The following is a 10,998-nucleotide window of genomic DNA, read 5'->3' on the forward strand; positions in this document are numbered from 1 at the left end:
TTTATTCATCTGTCAAACAATGTCCTCATTTCTTTGTGATTTCTAATAAATGCACATGACTTCTTACAATGTTGCATGGTCTTGTTTGTGTATCATCTAAGCCTATCATTTATCACAGTTAAGATCACCACGTCATTATACATTTCAATTAAATTAAAATGGCTTTATTGGCTTGACTGCATACAACACAACGTTGCCAAAGCATGTTTACACAAAATGTACAATCGCAATCACTCCAGCCCCAGCCCATCAACTGCACCGCCCCCACCACAGCAGACTGCCCACCACAGCAACTGCCCACCTCAGAGCCCCCCCCCCCCCTCCCCAGTGACGACTCTCTCCATCCTTGAGAGAGACGTCAACAGACTTTTTAAGAGACAGAACCCCCGTAAAGCAGCCGGGCCAGACTCTGTCTCTCCATCAATCCTGAAGCACTGTGCTGATCAGCTGTCTCAGGTGTTCACAGACATTTTTAACACCTCACTGGAGATATGCCATGTACCAGCCTGCTTCAAGACCTCCACCATCATCCCCGTCCCCAAAAAAAACAAAAGTCACTGGACTCAACGACTACAGACCCGTCGCCCTGACCTCTGTGGTTATGAAGGCATTTGAGCGTCTGGTGCTGGTTCACCTCAAAGCCATCACTGACCCTCTACTGGACCCCCTGCAGTTTGCCTAGAGCCAACAGGTCTGTAGACGATGCAGTTAACATGGCCCTTCACTTCATCCTCCAGCACCTGGACTCCTCAGGAACCTACGCCAGGATCCTGTTTGTTGACTTCAGCTCTGCCTTCAACACAATCATTCCGGCTCTGCTTCAGGACAAGCTCTCCCAGCTGAACGTGCCTGACTCCACCTGCAGGTGGATCACAGACTTCCTGTCTGACAGGAGGCAACGCGTGAGGCTGGGGAAGCATGTCTCTGACTCCAGGACCATAAGCACCGGTTCCCCTCAGGGCTGCGTTCTTTCCCCTCTACTCTTCTCCCTGTATACCAACAGCTGCACCTCCAGTCACCAGTCCGTCAAACTCCTTAAGTTCGCGGACGACACCACCCTCATTGGGCTCATCTCTGGGGGGGATGAGTCCGCTTACAGGTGGGAGATTGACCATCTGGTGACCTGGTGTGGGCAGAACAACCTGGAGCTAAATGCTCTGAAGACAGTGGAGATGGTCGTAGACTTCAGAAGGAACCCAGCCCCACCCACCCCCATCACCCTGAGTGACTCCCCAGTCGACACTGCGGAGTCCTTCCGCTTCCTGGGCACCATCATCTCCCAGGACCTCAAGTGGGGGCTGAACATCAGCTCCCTCACCAAAAGAGCTCAACAGAGGATGTACTTTCTGCGGCAGCTGAAGAAGTTTAACCTGCCAAAGACAATGATGGTGCACTTCTACACCTGCATCATCGAGTCCATCCTCACCTCCTCCATCACCGTCTGGTACGCTGCTGCCACTGCCAATGACAAAGGCAGACTGCAGCGTATCATCCGTTCCGCCGAGAAGGTGATTGGCTGCAATCTGCCCTCTCTACAGGACCTGTTTGCCTCTAGGACCCTGAGGCGGGCAGGTAAGATTGTGGCCGATCCCTCACACCCGGGTCACAAACTTTTCGAGGTCCTTCCCTCCGGCAGGAGGCTGCGGTCCATCAGGACCAAAACCTCACGCCACAAAACCAGCTTCTTCCCGGCTGCCGTTGGCCTTAGTAACAAGGCCACCTGACGTGGACTCTCATCCCGCCCCCACACCTCAAGCCTGTGTTATGTTAACACACACTACATTGCACACTGCACATTGCACATCCACTTTTGCACTCCTGCCCTGCTTTTTGTATTGTAGTACTTACAGTGTTTTTATGTTTTATGTTATGTGTAGTACTTACTGTGTTTGTATGTTTTTATGTTTACTGTATGCACCTATACATCAGAACAAATTCCAGGTAGGTGTAAACCTACTTGGCAATAAATACTATTCTGATTCTGATTCTGAACATAAATAAATAAATAAATAAAAAACAAACAATAAGTCTCTCTGGTTTTATAAGAGTTTTATTATTATTTAAATCACAGGAGTAACCTGTATAGAGGAGTCACAATCACCTCTGCCTGAACCCTCTTGTCTCAATGTTGGGGTTATCTGGTGCCCATGATCACAACTATGGCCATTTCCCGTGACGTGCCGCTGGTAGACTCTGTGTTCAGCCTGTTAAAGAGGGCAGCGTGCGGTCTTACCAAATACCAACCAAGGCCGTGCCCAGAAACCTGCCCACACTCAGATGCCCCATCACCCCCACAGCTGCCACTCTGTGATTACAGGTTTGGGCCCTCTACCTGTTCTTTCATCTACACACTACAACAACACCATCACATGGCATCCCTTAAAACACCTCTGGAGAAAGCCCACAAAATTGAAGAAGCTACAAAAGAACAGAGTTAATGTGCAGAGTGGCACCAGCTTTGGTGGTCCTGCATCACCTCAACCAAGTTCCGTGAAGTCTGCCACATCATGGCACATAGCTCATCTGAAAATATTCCTGGATCTGCTCCTGGGGTATCCAAATCCTCACTGAGCCTCATGATGTGATCCGACTGACTGGACGGATGAGCAGGTCATGTGATGCAAACCTAGGGAAACAGAATAGAGGTGTGCATCTTGTAGATATTCCCATTTTAAAGTTATTCAACTTTATTAAGTTGTAAACAAATGTGATGCATTCCCGACTATCTTTTGTTATGAATTTCACTAACATAGCAGGTACCTTATCCTGATATTAACCACAGAAGAATTTACCTGGCATGATTTTTGAAAATAAAACAAGTATCTTGGCATGTTGACTGACACCATGTGATGTTGATTCAACCTGTAGCTTCTCATGTAGCGAGCTACTTTTGTTGTGTTTGTGTATCTTAGCTTGCTACATTTACTGGTAGCTTAGCTCACTACATTTTCCTAGTAGCTTACCCAACACTCTTAATTTTAGTCTACACGTAGCCACGTACCCAATACACTGTCCTCTACAATCTAGGTAACATTAGAGACATTCCCTGGGCACTGTTTACCTTTAGTAAAAAGGCTGAAGTTGCCTTACCTGGTGAAGAAACGGATATCTTTGTCCGAGGCAGCATGGCAACTACCCATAGGAAAGCTCCTCGTCCACAGGAAAGGTTAAAAAAAAACTAAAAAAAAACACGAAGCACACCGTTGTACGTTGAATTCTGGCATAAAGGCACCCAGCAGTGTTCAGCAGTTGTACCATATGTTCGCTGACATTTGAACTTTTTCGTCGATTCTCTTCACTAGTTTTGGACAATCAATATGGACGATGGATGCTATAGCAGCGGAAGTGAACGTGGTGGCTGAGATTTTAAGCGGAAGTACGTTAGCTCACCGTGGCATATAGGCAATTGAATAACTGCGAATACTTGGACGTGTGCCTGTTTCAGCTCAGAGTAACATTATAGTTACACATGGCTGTTTCCATTTGTCATATACGGTAGTTTAATGTGCTTGCGCATATACTGTGGGTTATACGGTAGTGCCAGTTACACATGTGGGGAGACGCACGGTGAGCCATTAAAGAACCAGTTGAGCATCTACGAAGCCTCTTTAGCATTACTTTACATGGTGTCAGAAGTGAAAACGAAGAAAACGAAAACGAAGTCATGCCAAAGTTCGCTCCTCCGACAAACTTTTCATTTGATAAGCCAGGAGAATGGCCGGAGTGGAAGCAACGTTTTGTGAGATTCAGAATCGCCACCAAGCTGGACAAAGAAGATGGTGCCGTGCAGGTGAGCAGCCTGATATACGCTATGGGAAGCGAGTCGGAGAACATCTTCCGTTCGTTTACATTCACAGAGGATGAACATAGAGATGATTATGTTAGGGTGCTTGGACAGTTCGATGATTACTTTGTGCCGAGAAGGAATGTAATACACGAACGTGCATGTTTCCATCTGCGCGTGCAAAGACCGGGAGAGAAAGCTGAAACTTTTATCAGGGCTTTGTACGAACTGGCAGAGCATTGCGAATTCGGCGGGAACAGGGATGAGAATATCCGCGACCGAATCGTAGTGGGGATTCTCGACAAAGAGGTCTCACGGAAGTTGCAGCTGACGAAGAACCTAACACTAGCGCTGACCATTGAGACTGTCAGGCAGTCGGAAGAGGTTGCTTCGCAAGTCAGCATGCAAGGAGAGACAACGGGGGTGATACAAGAAGTCACTCACGAGCGCAGCAGATACCCCAGTCACTACGGTAAGCCAAAAGGGGGAAATAAAGGGCAATGTGGACTGTGTGGGAAAGCGTGGCACAGTAAAGATGAAAATTGCCCTGCCAGAAAATCTACATGCAATACATGCAACAAAGTTGGACATTGGAGTAGAGTGTGTAGGAGCAGGCAGGCAGTGAGTGAGGTTACAGAGCAAACAGAGCAGCAGCAACAGTTATACTTTCTTGGGGCTGTGAGTAAAGCAGGCGGGTCGCCAGAGCAATGGGCCGTCGAGTTACTGTTGGGCTCTACACCAGTTGACTTCAAAATCGACACAGGGGCCGATGTTAACGTCATCTGCGAAGAGACCTACCACTCACTCATCCCCAAAAGACCACTGGAGCCAGCAGAGATACCACTGGACAGTCCAGGTGGCGAGCTGCAGTGCATAGGACAGTTCCAGAGCACTGTGACCTACAAAGGAAAGACTCACCCACTCACAGCATATGTCATCCGCGGACGTACTGTAAACAACCTACTCAGCAGGCCGTTGTCTGTGGAAATGAATCTAGTGAGGAGAGTGAATGAAACAGTGTGCGACAGAGGACATCCACAGGCATATGGCGAGCATGGGACTTTAAAGACTGAACCGGTGAGAATACTGCTGAAAGACAACGCTCAGCCATATGCTGTATACACAGCACGACGCGTGCCTCTCCCTATGCTGCAAAAGGTAAAGGAGGAGCTCCAGAGGATGGAGGGAAATGGCATCATCGAGAGGGTGACACAGCCAACGGACTGGTGTGGCACCCATGGTGCCAGTCTTGAAGAAGAGCACAGGTAAAGCCCGCATCTGCGTTGATCTCAAGAGGCTGAACGAGGCAGTGAAAAGAGAACAGTATATCCTGCCTACTACTGATGAGATTACAGCAAAGCTGAGTGGGGCCACTGTCTTCTCTTCGCTCGATGCCGCCAGTGGGTTCTTCCAGATACCGTTGCACCCAGACAGCTGTAAGCTCACTACCTTCATTACGCCATTCGGCAGATTCAACTTCAAGCGGCTACCGTTCGGAATTACGAGCGCACCTGAAATCTTCCAGAGGAAGATGATGGAGACCCTGCAGGGGCTGGAGGGTGTCGAGGTCTTCATGGACGACATTCTGGTCTATGGGGCCACAAAAGAGGAGCATGATGGTCGCCTGGAGAAGGTAATGCAGCGCATTGAGACAGCTGGTCTGAAGCTCAATCGTGAGAAGTGCTCCATCAGGCAGAGTCAGCTGCGGTTCCTCGGACATCTCATTGACCGGTCCGGGATCCGGCCTGACCCCGACAAAGTGAAAGCTATTCGGCAGCTGTCACCACCAGCAGACGTGCAAGAGTTGAGAAGGATACTGGGAATGGTGAATTATCTCGGAAGATACATCCCCGGACTCTCTACCGTAGGACAGCCGCTGTACGAGCTCCTGAAGGACAAGAATTCATGGACATGGAGCCACGCACAACAAACAGCTTTTGAACACATCAAGGAGCTGTTGACAACTGCACCAGTACTCGCCTTCTATGACTTGAACAAGCCCACGGCTGTGTCAGCGGACGCAAGCAGTTATGGTTTGGGGGGTGTGCTCCTTCAGCTCCACGGGGAGCAGTGGAAACCTGTGGCATATTGCTCCAGACGCCTCACTGAAGCAGAAACACGCTACGCCCAGATAGAGAAGGAAGGCCTGGCTGGTGTGTGGGCATGCGAGAAGTTCGACAGATACCTCAATGGACTGGAGCAGTTCAAGCTCATCACTGATCACAAACCGCTAGTGCCTCTCATTAACAGCCGCAGTCTAGACAATGTACCCATAAGATGTCAGCGTCTTCTCATGAGGCTCATGAGATTCAATCCAGTGGCAGAATATGCGCCAGGGAAAACTCTGGTCATCGCGGACACCCTGTCACGCAGTCCACTGGCCAGCATGTGTGCAGAGACAGACACACACAGTGAGGTGGCATGCTACGTGGATAGTGTAATAGAGGGGATCCCTGCGTCGAAAAGCAAGATGGATGAAATCAGAATGGCGACAGCAGCCGATGCCGAACTGCTGTCGGTTGTGAAGCTCATAAAGAAAGGATGGCCTGAACACTTAAGCAATGTGCCCATGGACGTGAGAGAGTACGTCCAAGTGAAGTCAGAGCTATCTGAACACAATGGCCTGGTCCTCAGAGGGAGCAGGATTGTCGTGCCAAGGCAAATGAGAGGTGAGATCCTTCAGAAAATTCACGAAGGGCACCAGGGCCTAGTCAAATGTAGGGAGAGAGCGTGCTCATCTGTGTGGTGGCCCGGACTCTCTACGGACATAAACAAGCTTGTGACGTCATGTCAGGTGTGCTGTGAACTGAAAAGAACACAACAAAAGGAACCTCTCATCTCCACACCGCTTCCAGAGCGACCCTGGAAAAGAATTGCAATGGACCTGTGTGAGCACAACCACCACAACTACCTGGTAATCTCAGATTATTATTCCAGGTTCCTAGAGATACTGCAGCTGCCCTCGACAACGAGTGCACAAGTGATCCAAAGACTGAAAGCGGTCTTCGCCAGGTTTGGCATTCCAGATGAGGTGGTGAGCGATAATGGACCCCAGTTTTCAAGTGCGGAGTTCAAGGAGTGCGCGAGGCAGCTCGACTTCAAGCACTGCACATCCAGCCCTCACCATCCACAGGGCAATGGGCATGCAGAGAGAGCCGTACAGACAGCGAAGAAAATTCTCAAGCAAGAAGATCCTGTCATGGCTCTGATGAGCTATAGGTCCACTCCCTGCTCCACCACAGGCTTCAGTCCAGCCGAGCTGTTGATGGGGAGGAAAATCAGAACCACACTCCCCACTCTGGAGAAAAATCTCCTACCCAAATGGCCCAGCAGGACAGCTGTGAAAGAGAGGGACGGAAGGGAAAAGGCTAAACAGGCTCACTACTTCAACCGCCGTCATGGAGCCAGGCCCTTACCTGCCCTGCAACCAGGAGATGTTGTATCCTCCAAGTTGGACTATGAAAAGTCATGGTCCTTGCCAGCGGTGATCTCAAGCGAGAGCACCACCCCGAGATCCTTCGTCATCAGGACGCAGCACGGAGCGGAGCTGCGGCGGAACCGCCGTCACCTCCAACCAGGGCCGGTTTCCCAGCCCATCCCAGCAGCACACGGGGATGTCACAGGGACAGACACACACTCTGACGGAGCCACCGTGTTAGAGACTGTCCCTGTGAGTCAGAGTGTGGCTACACCCACAACCCTTCTACCCGGTCAGACTGTGACCAGATCTGGACGGGTGTGCAGGCAAATCGACAGGCTTGACCTGTAAATGAGTGCAGATCATATGGCCTTTGGGGGAGGGGAGAGAAAAGAAAGTTGTATTGACATTGATGTGATACTGTTGATTTGTGAAAAAAAAAAAAAAAAAAAAGAGTTGTATTGACATTGATGTGATACTGTTGATTTGAAAAAAAAAAAAGAAAAGTTGTATTGACATTGATGTGATACTGTTGATTTGTGAAAAAAAAAAGTTGTACAGTTGTACATGTTGATAATGTTTATTTGTTGGTTGAGTGGAAAGAGACCATTGCATGTTGAAATGTCTCCATTTAAATTCATTTAAGTTAATCTTGGTTTATATTATGTGCTGTTTGAATAGCCATTTTCAGTTAAACTGTTCCTGTGATGTTATTGACATAACACTCAAAAGAGGGGGAGATGTCATATACGGTAGTTTAATGTGCTTGCGCATATACTGTGGGTTATACGGTAGTGCCAGTTACACATGTGGGGAGACGCACGGTGAGCCATTAAAGAACCAGTTGAGCATCTACGAAGCCTCTTTAGCATTACTTTACACCATTCATAGCGATATTGTGGTTATTAACTTATTACACGTAACATAGTTCGTAATGTAAAAGTTACATCGGTTTTGTTTGTTTACACAAACTATCTACGTAGCATGTAACTTCAGCGAAAGCCTTAACCTTAGCTTGGCTTGTCCATCAAAACGATATGTATAACATACACAAGACATGGCTTTCGAACAGCCAGCGACTGGCTCTAAATCTTCAGAGAAAAGGACAGCTCATCAGAGAAAAGCACAGCTTCATTAGCGACTGCTTGCTACGCTGACTAGTGATGTGTCGTTCGTGAACGATTCGTTCATTTTGAACGAATCCTTACAAGGACTCGAGAGTAACGAGTCCTTTCAAAAAAAGATTCGTTCATTTTCTCGTGTAGTGATGTGTCGTTCGTGAACGATTCGTTCATTTTGAACGAATCCTTACAAGGACTCGAGAGTAACGAGTCCTTTCAAAAAAAGATTCGTTCATTTTCTCGTGGCCACGCATTGGGACTTGCATAGGCTCAGCCAAGGAAACAGAAATGATTCGTTGAATGCAGGTCACGTGGGAAATGATCCTTCTGCCAACCAAGTGGTACCAGTGCTGAGCCTATGCAGGTCACGTGAAAAATGAACGATGAACGATGAACGAATCATTGATCTACTCGCTACCAGTGCTGAGCCTATGCAGGTCACGTGAAAAATGAACGATGAACGATGAACGAAAGATTTACCCGAAGACTCGGTTGGCAGATGAACGAAACATTGACCCGAAGACACGGTCGGGAGGTGAACGATTCGTTCATCTGCCGGATACAGATCTTTAGATCATTTTTTCACGTGACCTGCATAGGCTCAGCACTGGTAGCTAGAGAAAACAGAAATGATTCGTTCATTTTGACTGGGTCTTCGGATACGGATCTTTGGATCATCTTTGTGTTATTATTTATTATATGCAAAGAGTCAATTATTAATACATGTAACATGGTGCAATATTGGGATTTTGGGTTATAATAAAAACATTTTACATCACATTTTATTTGGCATTTCATTCAAAGCGACACACTAACTTCTAGATGGCTTGCAGGTCACCTAGTGCAAAACTGTGGGGGAGGGTGGAGAAGGGCCACGGTCCCCTTGGAGACAGCCATGACTGACAGCTTTTGTGTGGCAGATCATATTTTTTAAAGAAAACCTCTATTAAATACAGTACAACATGACAGTTTGTATGGTTTTAAATTGTCATTTATTATCACACTGGCATTTAATTATCACGGCAAACAATTACACTGCACTAAACTGTAAGTGTAAATGTAAAGTGAAAATAACAAAACCAGTCATTATGACTTGTGAACGAATATAATTCACGTTTCTATACTAAAAACAGCGGTCACGCGAAAGAGAATAAGGTAACTGTTTCCTCTACTAAACCAATGCAGGTCACGTGAAAAATGATCTAAAGATCTGTATCCGGCAGATGAACGAATCGTTCACCTCCCGACCGTGTCTTCGGGTCAATGTTTCGTTCATCTGCCAACCGAGTCTTCGGGTAAATCTTTCGTTCATCGTTCATCGTTCATTTTTCACGTGACCTGCATAGGCTCAGCACTGGTAGCGAGTAGATCAATGATTCGTTCATCGTTCATCGTTCATCGTTCATTTTTCACGTGACCTGCATAGGCTCAGCACTGGTAGAGAAAACAGAAATGATTCGTTCATTTTGACTGGGTCTTCGGATACGGATCTTAGGATCATTTTTCACGTGACCTGCGCTCAGAAGAGGAAACAGAAAGGATTTGTTTACCTCGTTCACTTCGCGTGGCTAGGTTTAGTAAGACGTGAATGATATTCCTTCACAGGTAATAATTACAGGTTTCGTTATTTTAACTTTTTAGTACTTTACTTAGAGTTCAGCGTAATAGTTATGCCGTGATAATTGAATGCTAGTGTGAAAATAAAGGATCACTTCAAATCATCCAGACTGTCATGATACATTATTTTAATGCAGGAATTTATCTTACCACCCCCCCCCCCCCCCCCCCCCCGAAAATGAACGAATGACTCGAAAAAAGATTCGTTCATTTTACTGAACGAGATTCAAAGAACCGAGTCGGTAAAATGATCCGAACTTCCCATCACTAACGCTGACTGAAGTAATATACCATATAACGTAATGTGAGGCTCGACAACCACATCAAACGACTTGAAGCGACTAATGGAAATAAAACATTGTGACTGTCTAAGAGAAAAATAAAAACATGTCGTAGTTACTTACTTTAACGAGTTGTCACTAAGGGGGGCGGGGCTTAGCCATAGGTCAATTGGCCAACGTCCACTAGCACTCTGCGGCTGGATTGGCCCACATCTATTAGGCTAATACGTTGCTAATGAATTTGGAAGGCGAGGATTGGCCGAGGAGAGCCGACTATCCTGAGCCAAGTAGCCCGCCATTCTATGACAGCTTTGAAAGTAGACATGGGCAATTAGCTCTCCAGAGTCCCATGATTTGTTACTGTGTGTAGCTCACAGATAGGTGGCACTGAAATAAGGAAAAAGGAACAATTCCAGTGAATCTTTGGCTGTGAAACAAGTCGGATTTTCTTCTCTCTTTGTCATCTCAATCAGGTTATAGGTTCATATGAATTCAAAAGATTACGAGCTAGCCAGGAGTCGAACCTAGAATCTTCTGATCCGTAGTCAGACGCGTTATCCATTGCGCCACTAGCCCCGTTTTGCTTATGTCATCGAAGCCCATTTTATTTTGTTTTATCAATATGTGTAGTGATTCATTTCGGAGTAAAGGCTGTTACTCGCACACTTCACATAACGCAGATTAATTATTATAAAAGTATTTATACTGATCGGTACCATTCTAATCGATAGGTGTGTTGCTAACGCGTTTTAAATATTTTAAATCTGTTACATTCAG

The 10,998-nt window shown here is 46.8% G+C and overlaps 1 non-coding gene across 1 annotated transcript; it reads right to left on the reverse strand.

Annotated features, from left to right (window-relative positions):
- Window positions 1-10,724: 10,724 nt before the first annotated feature.
- Window positions 10,725-10,797, reverse strand: trnar-acg. The gene has a single exon. It is a non-coding gene; the product is annotated as a tRNA-Arg (tRNA).
- Between the last annotated feature and the right edge of the window lie 201 nt (window positions 10,798-10,998).

The sequence above is a fragment of the Clupea harengus genome, chromosome 3 (assembly GCF_900700415.2).
Source record: "Clupea harengus chromosome 3, Ch_v2.0.2, whole genome shotgun sequence".
Classification (NCBI taxonomy): domain Eukaryota; kingdom Metazoa; phylum Chordata; class Actinopteri; order Clupeiformes; family Clupeidae; genus Clupea; species Clupea harengus.